Consider the following 16,043-nt stretch of genomic DNA (forward strand, 5'->3'; position numbering starts at 1 on the left):
TGCGTCCCAACCATGATGTCTCTGAAATACAACATAGAATTATCAGAGACTCGATCGAGCATACTCGCACTCGATAACGCAACCCTACTCGTTCCCCAGTATCCTAAGGATTCTTACTTGGACTGCTATCTGATGCGGTGTCTTCGGTAGTATGGGCCCTATACTACCGACCACACCGCATCAGCATTCACCCCAATTCCTCCTCCTTGGATCCTGGATCACAAGTACTCTACTCTTGCCCTTCATTGGCTATCCTCTGGCAGACCTCTCGTAGGCTCTTCACTGCTACATGCTTACACTCAAGGCATCTCATAGCAGCGGTAACCTCCTAGGCTAAGCCATTACAAATCCGGCCACTCTAGTTCTATTATGAATACCTAGCCTACTCTAGCATGCAAACATAATACATCATATCTCATAACACATAATGTAAAGGTATTTTGGGAATTCACCGTTCGGGCGCTGGCTGACCGTACACACTGCTCCGTTCTGGTTATCTCAGGACTTCTTGCTTTATTTAGAAAAATTTAGTTTTTTATGTTGAAAATTTCTCAAATCCTCAGTTTGCGTTCATATACGCCCGAAGGTGCATCCGAGTCCCTAAAACCTAGGCTCTGATACCAACTTGTAACGACGGGATTTTAAAAAAAAATTCATTTTTCAACAACCAATTTTCTCATAAAAATATACATTCTCAAAAGTATTCCTCAATAGTAATCAATTCAAAACATATCACAAGATCAAATCAAATCTTCTCTCGTGTGTACAAGTCACGCCGACGCCTTTCCACGGTCCTCACTAGTACCTGAAAGACGTAACACAACAGCTGTAAACATAAATCCTTAGTGAGTTAACCAAAATACCATATACCACACATACGCCTTTCCAGGCCATACTCTATGGGATCTTCCGATCCAGGTGTCTCAGGGGACTTCCATCCCGAATCCCGGTAGACCTTCCGGTCCTACCCTCTTGACCATCCGGTCCGTACCCTCTTGACCTTCCGGTCCTTACCATACATATCATACATAACACATACATATCACATAACCGCACATAGCACATATATCATATCATACAACACCTTCTGGTGACACATAAGTACCCTTCCAGGTACAGTATAGTAAGAAGACTCACCTCGGATATCTCGGATAGTATCTTGCTTGCGTATCCATTGATCTAGCCTCATCCTAAATCATAACAATCATCTCAATCAATATTAGCTTTCCTGGCTAGACTAGAATCCCTTACGTCCTCTAAGAATGCTAAAAGACTATTTTACCCTTCAAACAGTCCACTAGTCCAAATGTTGACCAAACCCTAAAAGTCAACAAATTCAACAGTCAAACTTTGACCAGATTCGTCGAGTGCACCAATGTGACTCGGCGAGTCCATGTGTGTCCTTCATAGACCCGACACTTACTTGACTCACTGAGTCAATCCCCCACTCTTCAACTCATCACTGATCGTGAATCGCGGGACAACCCATCCCAACTCATCGAGTCTGTCTCTTGACTTGCAAGTTCAGTCGTGAACTCATGTCCCATAAATCCCCTTTGACCCACCGAGTCATTCCCTCAACTCAGGGAGTCATCAACTTTGTGATCCTCGGGGAAACCCACTCCTACTCGCCGAGTCTGTTCTTGGACTCGACGAGTTCATGCCATGTCCAAACTAAAGAGACTTCCTGAGGTCAGATCTATTTGTCTAACCCTTGGATCTAACATCCCCTAGCTCAATAATCACGTAAAGTCTCTATCTTGATGCACATGAAACGTGTATATAACCATGAATGATGATTTAGCCCCAAATACCTTAACCCAAGGTCCTAATCTTCATTGCTCTTCATAAAGATTGGTGAGTAAGGCTCCATGGACCTCTATGGATCCAGATCTAAAGCCTCCTCACCATAAGGGACTATTTGGACATCAATTCCACCCAACGAAGGGCATAAGAAACCCTAAATCCATATATACTTCATAAATGAGAAGATGAGTCGAAATGGTACCTCAAATGTGATGATCTTTGCTTCAAATCCACAGAATGACAACCTTCTATGCTTCCTCTAGGCTAGGACCTCCTTCTTATTGCTAAACAACACCACAAAGGTCAAAATGGCTTCCTTTCTCTCTCAAGACATTCAATCACTCTAAGACTTCTCTATATGAACTGGTAGCCACAAATGAAGGCCATAGGGCATTTAAATGGGTCTCAATCCCCGGGAATTAGGGTTTCATTAAATAGCGCGGACTCGCTGAGTCCACTAGTCGACTCGCCAAGTCCGGTCATTAACTGGGATAGAATTTGCGGCTCTACTCGGTGAGTCTAAGCATTAACTCTCCAAGTCCCTCTAACATCTCCAAATAAATGAATAAATAATGTACCTAAAAATCCGGATGTTACAACATGCTAGTACAGAATCTTGATATGAGATTATGATTGCTTGAGTATGTTATGGATAGATTTTTTCCCTTGTCTGAATGCTGATTGCTTTGGGTATTGATGCCACATTGGACGCGATGCCATGGGGTGACTTCTCGGAAAGGTTTAGGGTTGAGTTCTCACTGACTATTGAGGTGCAATAATAGGCACGGGAGTTTCAGGATTTCACATAGACTACTAAGACTGTGGCAGAGATCACCGCCAAGTTCAAGGAGAGGGCCCTTCTTGTTCCGTAGTATGTCTCGGATGAGGAGATGAAGAAGGCCTAATATCACGAGATGTTGAGGGATGAAATCAGGCAGTTTGTGAGCAGGTCCAGCTGTAAAACGTTGGAGGATATGATCGCATGAGCTAGTAAGAGGGAGATCGACTTTGAACAGATCCAGAAGAGGAAGCCGGATGAGGATCAGGTAGCTACAGGTTCGAGAAAAGGCCCAAAGGGTTAGATTCGAGATCGAGGGATTACCAGAGCCACGACCGATGCGGGAGGTGAGGCAGGACACACGAGGGTGCATGTAGGAGTGGTAGTGGTGGAGATTCGGGCTGCTTCAAGTGGGGTCGAACTGGTCATTTTAGCAGAGATTGTACTATTACCACCACACAGGGATCAGACCTGATATGTTTTCACTGCAGTCAGCGGGGCCACAAAAAGGCGTAGTTTCCAAGTTTGCTTTCGGCATGATGGGTGATTGCACCTGCCCCTGCAACTTTGAGGATCACGGACGGCCGTCAGGGCCGAGTAGAGGCGCCTGCGGTAGGAGGCAGATCTTTTCAGATGACAACCATGGAGACACGAGCAGCGTCGGACGTTACAGGTGTGTGTCTTTCGTTCTTCTGTTAATTTTCATTCGTGATAATATTGTTATTGTTCTGCATTGCTATTGGTATATGTATTTTCGAATTGTGTGGCTTGCTTGTGATTTAGTTATATGCCATCTGCGTGCCTTGGATATTAAAATAGTAGTTAGGGGTTGTGTCCTATCGGAGCAAGTTACATAGGATGCAGTAGCTATAGCATGCTTATGTGAAACTCAGTAGTGTTCCACTAGCTTCAAGAAGGTGTTATTGAGTGATGGAACGGTTAGATCTCTAGCTGTGGTGAGCCTGGGTTTTTCTTTTCAACAGATTGATTACGGAATGATAGAAAAGATTGGGAACCCTTCTCAAGCATTGAGTGGTGAGGTATAAGCAAGATCGAAGTGGGGGAGAACCCTCGGAGTGTACAAGGGTAAGAGCACGCAGATCCAGAATGAGTAAACGACCTCTGACAAGGAAAAGAAGTAGCACAATGATGGATGGATTGATGAGTTCAAGGTTGGGAGTTTGATAAACTTCCCAAAGTTAGTTCATGTAATCGAGATGGTTAGTAACTGGTTGGAATTTCAGGATGTAGGATCGCCTATAGGACTCGAGTGAGTCGGAATGAAGATTTTGAGAACGGTTAGCATGGGATGCTTATGTGTTAGTAGTCACGGGTAGAGGCAACATGGAGGGGTAGCCAGATTGCAAGATAGTCGTAGCATTCATGAGCAGATTAGTTAGCGGAGTGTGGGCGGAGGCCTGTATCTCCTAGTTCGCGGAGTGTGGGTGGAGGCCTGTATCTTCTAGTTAGCCAGATAGGGATCAAGAATGGCTAAGTCATTGAGTTCTAGTATGAAGTTGGCCCGCGTAGCCTTAGGGAGGTGAGACCTTAGGAGAGGCCACTCCAGGATGTAGTTGGGTGAGACCCGTGGGCGAGGTCGTATGTGAGTAGCAGTATAGGTGAGACCTGAGAGTAGGGTTGCTCAGTAATAGGGTTTTGGGTGAAACCCGTGGGTCGGGCCCGTGAGTTATAGTAGCATAGGCGGGACCTGGTAAGGACCCTAGGGTCAGGTTAGGGGATCGGGGTTCCCAGGACTTGTAGCGCCAGAGTGGCAAAGTAGATAGAATAGTTTGGATAGCCGAAGTTTTCTTCGGGAGTCACTGAGGGCGACTGAGCGATTGAGCTGAGGTTTTTGTAACCGATAAGAGGCCAGTAATCCAGTTATGAATATATTAGTTGAGACCAGGGTGGTCTCGGTTCATCCGGAAAACAGATAAGAGACAGTAGAACCTTAGACAGGGGCCGTGATGCTATGAGAAGTTGTCGCGGGGCAGACAATGGAAAAAGAAGTGTTACGCCTCTTACAGCAAAGGGTATGTTCCCGCAGTATTAGAGGAGGTTGTCATTTTTGGAAATTTGCCTTGGGAAGGTTGGTGATCGAGAAAGTCAAAGGGAAGTGAACCCTAAGGGGTTCAGTATGAGTGCTCAGGGAACACCGAAAGGATTGCCAATGGATCAGGATGTGTTCTCTAGATGGTCGAGGACTGTCATTGCAAGAATTAGGGTTGGTATGCATGACCGGGCAAAAGGCCAGCAAATGTATGTAGTTGGTGTTAGATTTGTAAGCAGGGTGTTGAAAGAAGATTGCAAGGTGATTGGTTGTAGAGAAACTTCGAGGATGAAGTTTAGTTTAAGTGGGGGAGATTTGTAACACCCAGAATCAGAAAGACCAAGAAAATAAAGGAAACGCTCTAAGTCAAGCAGTCTACTCGTCGAGTCTAGTCAAGGAGTCAACTCGTCGAGTCCAGGGAAGAACTCAACGAGTCAGAGCGGGATCCGGGTTATAGATTAAGTGACCGACCCGGCGAGTCGGCGCGTGGACTCGGCGATTCTAGTCTGAACCAGAAAAGCCCTAATCCTAAGGTTGGCACCTAATTTAAAGGGCCTTATGTGATCTCCTTAGCCCCCCCTGTTGGCCAGAAGCTCCTATAGACGATTCCAAGCCCTAATTTGAGTGAGAGAAAGAAGGAAGTAGCTTGAGGCTTTTGCAAGAAGAAGATTTGGAGGATTTGGCACTAAGGAGCGGGAGGATCCAACCCTTTTGTTGTAAGCATTAGTTTGAAGGTAACAATCTATTGCTTTGCCATTGTTGCTTCTAGATCATTTCTTGGATGATGTTTTGGGGCCATTTTTGTATGTTAAGGAGCCATTTCGAGTTAGAAGTCTAGAGCTGAGGTTGCTACTTCAGATCTGGGTTTGTCTTGGCCCAGATACCCATAAAGTATCAGTACTTGGTGTTTTGGTGAAGCATGTTTGTCTCAAACCCTAGCCCTAGAGTGTTTCAAGCCTATAGTTCCTTGGTTTCACATAAAGTTTGCAACTTTACATGAAGGGTGGGCCTTAGAGGAGTAGATCCACAGTTTGGAGCCCCTGCATGGCTCGAAAAGTCACTGTATGGATTAAGAAATGAAATGACTCGGCGAGTCACATGGGTGGACTCGGCGAGTTGTATGAAAATGGGTAGGAACTCGATGAGTTGGAAGAACAACTCGAAGAGTCTGTTGAAGATTGTCGTGGACTCGACGAGCCTGTTCTTGGACTCGACGAGTCAGGTCGCAGAACCCCCAACCTCTTTTGGTTAAGACGCGGATCAATGAGTTGAGTGGTGACTCGGTGAGTTGGTCAGGATGGGACTCGGAGATGGTTGGACTCGACGAGTCTTAGGGTGACTCAACGAGTTGAGTTTTATTTTGAGAGTTTCTGAGATTAAGGACTCGATGAGTCTATGTGTTGACTCGGTGAGTAGGGTCAACCTGGAAAGTTGAATTTGACCAGGACTCTGACTCGGACCAGAGTTGGCTTAGTTTGACTTCTAGAGTTTAGTTTGGGACTAAGTGTTATATTGATATTAGAAACTCGGTGAGCTAGCAGAGCAGCGGTTCCGAGAATTGTCGGCAGCACCAAGAGGGTTATCAGCAAAGTTTAGCAATGTAGTTGAGTTTCCCTTTTTGTGAATGGGTCTACGGCCAAAATGCCGGCCCTTGTAGTTATGAGTAGGAAGACTCAGGGGTTAGCCCTAGGCACTGTTTGCTACTATGATATTCAGGACCAAGGTCCAATGTCGGGCGGGTGCCCAATGAATGGTTTGCATGATAGAGTATGTTGGTTGTCTGTGTGATGCATGTATGTGCCTGTTAGGGAGGTAAGAGTGGGCGTGGTTCCGTATCTCACCAATAGCAGAGTACGGATGGTGTTCCATTTCTCATTAGTTGCAGAACAAGGGCGAGGCCTGAGATAGGTATGGAATGAGTATGGGTGGGGACCCGTATCCCACTTACAGCAGGAGCTTGGACGAGGTTCCATGACTCACTAGTAATAGGATAGGGGCGAGGCGCAAGACAAGCGAGGCCTTAGGATAAGAACACAATAGGGTATGTTCAGTTATGCGTTATATGCTACTATGTATTATATGGTTTGCGGGCGGGGCCCAGAGACAAGCGGGGCCTATGAGACAGATCTGTATCCGAGTGAGGCTCGAAGCCAGGTGGGGCCTGGAGCGGCGGGGCCGTTGTAGCGTGCGAGTCCCATGGTAGGGGCGTGGCCCAGTATGTGTTGTATGTGTTTGTGCAGGGTATGTGGTAGGTTGGGGAACTCACTAAGCTTCATGCTTACGATTTTTAGTTTTGGTTTCAGTTACTTCCGGTATCAGAGGGAAGAGCTCGGGGTGATCGCATGGCACACACCATTGATTAGTCAGCCTGGGATGTTTTCCTCTGATGAGAAGAATATGTTTTGAATTAATAATCTGAATTTATGTTATGACTTATGATTTGGTTTTCTTATAAATATGGTTTTAGTAATGTTCTAAAAGAAATTTTTAGTTGTGATTTTTGGGTTTTTACACCTCATACTAGGAATTGTAGAGTCATTTTACTTATCATTCATCACATTAGAAAATATAGGATTTTCTAGAGGAACGGATGAACTTTTCTAAAAGAACTTGCAACTTACTTTTCATCACTTAAATACTTATGGACTCACCAGCTTAAATGTTGATCTACTCTTTCAAAATAACTTGCATTCTCAGGAAACTAGTAGACATGTACGTGCTCTGGGATGCAGAAGATGGATACTTTTTAAACACTTTAATAAAAAATGCTGATCTACTCTTTCATAATAACTTCTTATTCATTTTTGGAGTCAACCTTTTGTGAATCGCATACATTGTAAACACTTTAATATTAATATAATGGTTATTTGTTACTTTGACTACTATGATGCATGCGTTGTGATACTAAACACGATGTCCTCCACCTACGATCGTTTCCGTTGTCCTGGTTTCGGGGTATGACAGATTCGTATCAGAGCATTGTTTATAGTGAACTAAGTATATCAACCTATAAAAGATATAGAATTATAAATACAATGGGGCCGAAGTGCTTTAACTAAACAAAATATTTAAAAGTATAACATTATTTTATAAAAGTATACATATATGCTAATACATATATACATACTAAAATAAGTATCGCAAGAAGAACAGAACGAAAGTATTTAAAGGTTGGAAACTACAGTCAAACCTGGGCAGTTATGTAATCATATCTGAGATCAATATAGCCTGATCAACTATATTTATTTGAGATATGATCTACATGTATTTAGGAGTGATGTGATGTTGCAACAGTCTTAAAACTTACCTAACTCTATTCAATGGAATTCTGGATCACAACATAAAGTTAAAATAGTATAGGAGTATTTTATGATACTATAAGACAACCACATGTTTAAAACATACCATGTTCATTACATTAAAATACTATAGGAGTATTTCAGGCACTATAAAAATAACTTATGTGATAATTTAAAAGACCCTTCTGGTAGGTCTAAAATTCCGAAGTGTATACTCCCAAGGTTGTATATAATTGAGATTTTATAGACCTAGAATTTGTGATCTGTGCTCTACTTCATGTTCCTTGTTTAGTTGTGGTTTTAGAGTAGGATCACTTATTCTAAGGACTATTAAATCTTAAATTATATACAACTTGTATAGATTACGCAATTATAGGAGGACCCGGTAAGGATCACCCCATAATGTGTCACATAATCTCATAGATGCTTTAGACATTTCCATTCTCGCGCGAGAAAACCGGATAGATGTAACCACCCCATCATAGCTGTCAACAGAGGAGTCAAGGAGGAACAAAAAGACATTCAAAAGGAGTTTTCCAAGGATGGATCAGTCGAAGAAACTAAAACATCCTATGCGTCACACTAATAAATAATAACCTTATTTGATTTAGTTATCTAGTGAATACACTACCTCACACTACTTGTTAGAATTATTCCTTTTCATGTAGCCAGTAACAGATATTCAATTCACAAAACTCATTTGAGGATGGCCGCTTCTGACTCATAAAGTTTATTTTATATAGATTCCCCTAATGAATTGTTTCCAGAACCGTATGAAAGTCAGAACCAGATATATTTAGAACTAGGATAATTTAATCTTTCAGCTTTCAGCTTATAACCTCTGCTATAGACTTATATCCATCTCATCTTTGTATCCTTTTTAGCAAAAGATGCCTCGTGATACACCTGTAAGACATGTAGTCAATAGCAAAATAGAGAATCCACCACCACAACCCGACTTTGCTGCTTTCCAAACAACAATAATAGCCACAACAACGACTGCCATAGCTTAGATCCGTGCAAATGGTACCAGTGGATCTTGTAGCGGTACCCAACTATCTAACCCTGGAGTTACCCACGGACACCCACGAGAGTCTTCATATAAGGACTTCATGAACTGCAAACCCAAATACTTTAATGGAAATGGGGGAGTCATTGCTCTGATGCGACGGTTCGAGAAAACAAATTTGGTCTTCAAAATCTATCTTTGCCCAGAAGCGAGCAAAGTGAAGTTTGCTACCCGCACCTTCTCCTATAGAGCCCTAACAAGGCGGAATAGCCATGTTAAGTCACTGACCCTATCAGTGGCAAACTCGATAGGCTGGGAGAACCTAAAAGAGATGATGTTGGAAGAATACTGCCTAAGGGGCGAAGTTCAAAAGCTAGAGCAAGATCTATGGGAACATACCAGGGTCAGCTCAGACATAATGGCCTACACTAATAGGTTTAGCGACCTGACAACACCGTGTCCCAGGATGGTTACCCGAGAGAGTAAGAAGATAGAAAGGTACATCTGGGGGTTATCTTCCACGATTCAAGGATATGTGTTTTCTTCTAACCCAACTACCTTCGATAGCACCAAACACCTAGCCCGATGACTCATTGACCATGGATTCTGCCATGGCGTGGTAGTCCTCGTTCCCGAGCCATCAAATGGAGGAGACTATAAACGAAAGTCGGGGAAAAAGAGGTAGGAGCAAACAACACAGGAACCCCTTCAGGAGCAACAAATGGTCACTGTATATGCCGCCACAACACCTGCTACCCCAGCACCTGCCAATCGATATGTTGGAACTCTCCTGAATTGTGGAAAGTGTAACTACCACCACACCGTAGTATGTCGGTAAATGCAGTGCATGAATTGCCGCAGGAACGGGCACATAGCCAGATTCTACAGAGCGCATGCACAACCGATCTCCCAAGTCCCAAGAGTAGAAGTAAACCAGGGTTGCGATGGTTGTGGTGAGACTAGGCATTTCAAGATGGATTGCCCGATAACAAAGAACTCAGGCGTGGATGGACAGATTATGATGATCATCGCAGGAGAAGCTACCCCGGAGTCACCAGTAACGAGCGGTACGTCTTCGAAATAAGAATTACTTTAAAATTTAATTTATATTTATATAAGATTAAAACTTGGGGAAAGATTTAAAAGTAATTATTATAACTCACTCGTCTGAACAAGTCACAACATTCATAAGTGAACTAAAGATCCGTACAGGTGAGTTATGATGGCTTAGTATGTACATCAGGGTTGTGCATAGCTAGGATTTTGCAGAATTAGAGTGAGTGATTATGCCTTAAATCATGTTCCTTGTCTGGTTGTGGATTTGGGGCAGAGTCACACAGTCGACCGTCTTATTCATCCTAGTTATACGTAACTTGTATAAGCCAGGCAATCATAGAGGTACTGAGGAGGGTCATAATATAGAGTATCGACACTAGTTATCAAAGCACTGTCACTATTAGTACTCGCTCATCACGATACGGTTTGTGGCAGTGGTATTATCAAGGACAAAATTGAAAGCACTAGAAGGTATACACAAAATACATTGTCGAGCACACTCGGGATACACCATCGTATTACAAACGTTTATTTCAAATCGACCTAACTTTTGTTTCTGTAAAGAGTTCGTTGTCATCATTCGTCACAGATTGGCGTGGTCCTCACCATACTAAGTTCATATTTTTTGAAATTCCATCGCCTTAACCGTCAAATTCACGAAACCCTCGTCATTCGTAACGACAACCCGACCAATACCTTAGTATTGTCTCTCTTCTTCTAAACCCCGAAGTACTCATGAGAGGAGTACCTTGCCCTCCGAAACATTACCATCATATACTCAACAGACCTTCCTGAACTACCACTTGTCCAACAGATCAAGTTTAAGCATAAAGGCTCAAGACAAACATAACCCACCTAACACTACTAAGTCTATGCGCAAGGGTGGTATATAATTATGATTATGCAGAATTAGTATATGTGTTTCCGCCCTATATCTTGTTCCTTGTCTGGTTGTGGTCCTCGGGCATTGTCGCACATCCGACCATCTTACTAATCCTAATTATATAGGACATATATGCATGAGGTGATCATAGATGGACCAGGTATGAATCTTATCATGAGTGTCAGGGCAAAGTTGCCCAGGTTTACGAGTAGGTATTCTACCATTAAAAGGAGAACAAACCCAGGAGTACTGCTAGGGAAGCAAATTTTGGGACGAAATTCCATCTTACGGGAGGACGATGTGACAATCTGTAAATTTCTATCTTGTTAAGTCAATCCATTCATCATAAAATTCAAACTTATTTCTAATGCCTTTTAGCCTTGTTATGGGTCATTTTAATGAGTTCTAAGCCTAGTACACTAAAGAATTGAGTGTTATGAAGTGTAAGCTCGAGATCAGAAGGCTGCAACCGAACCAGAAAACCCAACACATGAGGTTCACGGCCGTGAACACTCTTCTGGCCGTAATCTACCCTCCATATATATAAGATGGCTTCATTTTTTCTTCATTTCTCCAAGCTCCAGCCGTGAGCTACCCTTTCTCTCTCAAGTATCATCAAGTGAAAGCTCTCATTTCACTCCCAAAACGTAAGTGTCTCATCCTTTACTTGTTCACGCTTAACAATCGATTTGTTCTAGCCTTGATTTATCACTCTTAGACACCATCTTCAAGATCTTGAAGGGTTTACGGTCGTAAACGCTTCATAAGGGCCATAAACCCTTTAAAGGATCCTGGGTCGTAAACCCTCCCAAGGTCGTAAACTCATAGATCTTAGCCATGAACTCCTTGTGATTAATCACATGTGATTCTAATACTCGATTGAGGGTGTTTCCTAGTCCCTAAGGTTGTTTCCCTTAGTGTTAGTTGTTTTAGACACTAATTCTATACATATATGTATCAATATCTGTCATTTAGGACTCACTTGTGCCTGTAGACTTCATTCGTTGAACTTCTCATCCTTACTCGTTTCTTCAAGTTGAATCACCCACATAAGGTGAGTTCATACCCCTATAACTAATCTTTTGAATGTTTTTAAATGCTTTTAAGGGGGGAATACAAGTCAATCATAATGATAATTGTGTTAGTATTACCAGTGATAATCATCACAATAAAGAGATTGCTTATGCTTTTGTAAGTGATCAAATCAATTCAACAACACTTTTATAAAAATGTTAGTTTATTGTTTATAAAAACTTTGTTTTCAAAGTACATGCATAACTCAGTCGATAATCAAGTCTTTTCTACAAGTCAGGGATAGTTCAAAACAAACATATTAGTAAAACTATATTGGGTATAGTTTAGGGGTTTAGAGCATACTATAACAAGAAGAGGAAGGAACATATATATATTTACATATACATCTACATATATATATATATATATATATATATATATATATATATATATATATATATATATATATATATATACAAAACAAACGTAGAAGTTTTAACTAGAACAAGATAACAATAATGTGAGATACTACTTCATGGCAAAGCAATACACTTGATGTGTCACACTTTGTAACCAGAGTCTCCTGGAGGGAGAGCAGGTGTAACGACCCAAAATACGACCCAAAAATTTATGTTTTAATATTACTAAAAATCACATCATCGAATGTCATATATAATAGGAACCATGAAATGAGTTACTCAAAAGTCATAGTAACTGTGTCAAAACAAAACTGTATCAATCATAACAAAAGATCTGAATAAAACTCCCAGGATAAAACGGAAGCTGTGGTGTGTGCGATGCCATCAACCCGAGCTCTTCCCTTTGCTAGCGGAAGTACCTGAAACCAAAACTGAATTTGTAAGCACGAAGCCTAGTGAGCTCCCCCAAACTACTACACGCCATAAAAATATACAAGAAACTAAGAGATACAGGCCCCGACCATTCTCATAGAGATTCGGGCCCCGACCACACTCTGCTGTCTAGGAGATTCGGGCCCCGCCCACACTCCGTTGTAGGAGGTTCGATCCCCGCCCACACTCCGCTGTCTAGCAAAATATAGGTATCATATAGACATCTAGTATATCATCAAGCAATCAATAAATCTAACTACTATGGTAAGATTCGGGCCCCGCCCACTGAGATACTAATTTACTACGGGCCGGCATTGGTGCCTTAGACCCGTTCCTACTGAAGGGAAACTCATCTCACACTGCTGAAGTCCCGCAGACTAAATCCCACACTTCCGAAGTCCCGCAAACTCAATCCCACACTGCTGAAGTCCTACAGACTCAACCCCAGCTGTTGGATGACAGATTGCCAAACTGTCAACACCAAAATACCACCCAATTAATAATTGGGTTCTACTACATAACCATAAGTACATACTTTGAGTAATTACTACATTACCCCCTTAGTTGGCTTTATTCAAGCCTAAGGCCTAATCCATATGCCCAAAGTCCAACTAGGAATCAAGGCCCAACATATGGCCCAATTTTCCAAATTGGGCCCAAGCCTATACATGGTCTTATTTTGAGGCCCAACATCATATAGTCATTAAGGCCCAAACTATGGCCTAATTTTCCAAATTGGGCCCAACTCCTCATATGTGCCTTACCTCAAAGCCCATTTATTCTAATCCATTTACTTGATTTGGATGGCCCATTGATACTCCATCATCTAGGCCCAATAGGAAGGCCCAACTCAAAGTCCAAGGGAAGTTAGGGTTTCACATCAAATGATGATCAGGGTTAAGTTTCCTACTTAACCCATTAAGGACTTAATCCACTAAGGACTTAATCCACTAAGTCTAATATTTCTTAGATTAGTTTTTGCCAATGGTTGTTATTTAATATCTCTAGTTATTAAATAATTCCCGTGTCCTGATTAATTCCCCAAATTAAGGTTTTATTAGCATTAGCTATTTCTAACTCAAATACTAGCCCATTATTAATTTTTTGGGCTTGTAGGTCAATTAGGGCTTTATTGGGCCTATCAAGCCCATTAGAATGTCATCAAGCCCATTAGGGTTTTATTGGGTCAATTAGAGCCCATTAGACTCATTAGGGTTTTCACTAAGCCCATTTGGCTTCATTAGGTCCATTAGGCTAATAAGGCCCATTAGGGTTTCAAGCATCCCCAATCGAGTCAACTCACAAGACAAGCACACTGCCACCCGACACGGCGGTCGGTGCCGGCAGGAGGCGGCAGCCACCACCCTAAGGTTGTGGTTTCCAATTTCTTTTATTATTTCATTTCCAATTTACAATTACAACCTAAGAAATAAACACACTAAATGGAAATAAACACACACACAACCACCCTATGGTGGTGGTGGTCGATTTTCCGGCTAAACCAAACGGCAATTTACAAGGAATCAACAACACCTCGTAGAAACATATACTAGGAACCAAAACATGCCCACAACCACCACCACTCGGCAACTGATGGTGGTAGAGGGCGGTAAACACGGCAGGAAACACCATGGCCAGTTGCCATGGTGGTGCTCTTGCATTCGAGCGACACACCCATTTCGTGCACCCACATACGAGATTGTAGATGGACCTAACTACCAACTGGTGGCGTAGGATGGCAGCAGCGACATGGGAAAGCGGAAACAACATCGATTGTAATGCAACAGTGGCGCCATAGGCCGGAGGTAGCAGTGGCAACGACGTCGCACCACAACTGCTTGGAGTGGCGGCGGTCGACAGCCCTAGCGACACCATCAATTTGGTTGAAAGCGAACAGGAGAAGAAGAAGAGATGAAGCGCATCTGGGCATGACAGCTTACAGCCACGATGATGGTCTTCGGTGTTCCCGTCTCCATTACCAAACGGACGGTAGCTGGGCGACGGCGTGGCATCGTGGTGGTTCTTGGTGGCTGGAGAACGACATTTAGTGCCTTGAAGTCTACACAAAAACTCTAGGAGCCATCCCTTTTTTTACCAATAGCAGTGGGGAAGAAAAATGGCTTTGGCTTGGTCTGATAACACTACTCTGAAGCATCTACGTTATTAATGTTGTCATGACTTTTTTCTAGAACTATGGATATCAGTATGGTTTGACATTGATGATGGTATTTGGATTAGTTAGGGGAATGTTGTGGTCGTGAGGTCGAGATGGTGGTAGGGTTTGACATTCTTGAAAAATCTCTGAGAATTATTGGAGTAAGGTTTTTATTTTGGGGTTATCGTGGATGAGGGGTGTTCGGTTTGTAACTCCTAGTTCCTGGTACATATTTAATTATACTTTATTTACTTTTGTAGAGCTAATCGACGATTTGGAAGCCCCAAACTCGTCGAGTGGAAATCAGATTTGACGCGGGATCTTAAGTCACCTACTCAACGAGTTGAGGGCCTTGACTCGACGCGTAGGGCTGCCAGGATGAAACCCTAATTTCGGGGTTTGTTCCCTATTTAAGCATCTTCATCCCCACCGCTCAGCTTCATTTACAGCCTCCAAGTGCCAAACCCTAATCCACAAAACACTAGTACTTGCTTGAGACTGTGAGCCATTTTGAGTGATCTTTATGTGTTTTTGAAGCTTATAGAAAAAGAGAAAGCTAGAGGGCTCAAAAGGGAAAGAGTAGTTCCATAAACTACACATCATTTGCTACATTTCGGGTAAGCAAGTCCTAACCTTGCTCAATGGTTTCTTTGATCTCTTCTTTTCATCTTTATGAGGGTTTTGTTCTAAGTATGCTAGCATGTGAAGAATGGACGGACCATGTGGGTATTCTTCCAGATCTAGGATCTTAAAGGACTTTTATGGCATAAAGGTGCAAACTTTATGCCACAGGAGTCCCCACGAAGCCATAGAGTGTCATTTTGGCCCTTTTTAGCCTAAAAGGTCCGGTATGGAAGTAAAGTAAGAGACTTTACGTGTCCATTAGGTATCTAGGACTTAGATCTCGGTTTTCATCCTTTGAGTTGGAGTAATAAGGCTTTTGGACAAAAATCTATGTCTGAAGGAACCAGGGTTTTAACTAAACCCATTAAGATGCGTAATTAGTAGGTAAAGTTGGTATCTTTACCCCTAAAAGGGGCATTTCAACTGTATAGACGAAGTTTGGACTGTGGATCTGAGAGTCAAGGCTTAATCTGTTAAGTTGTCCAAACGGGCAGAGGAACTCGTTGACTCCATAAGGG

This window comes from Lactuca saligna, chromosome 4 (assembly GCF_052625555.1).
Source record: "Lactuca saligna cultivar CGN05327 chromosome 4, ASM5262555v1, whole genome shotgun sequence".
In the NCBI taxonomy this organism is placed as follows: Eukaryota; Viridiplantae; Streptophyta; class Magnoliopsida; order Asterales; family Asteraceae; genus Lactuca; species Lactuca saligna.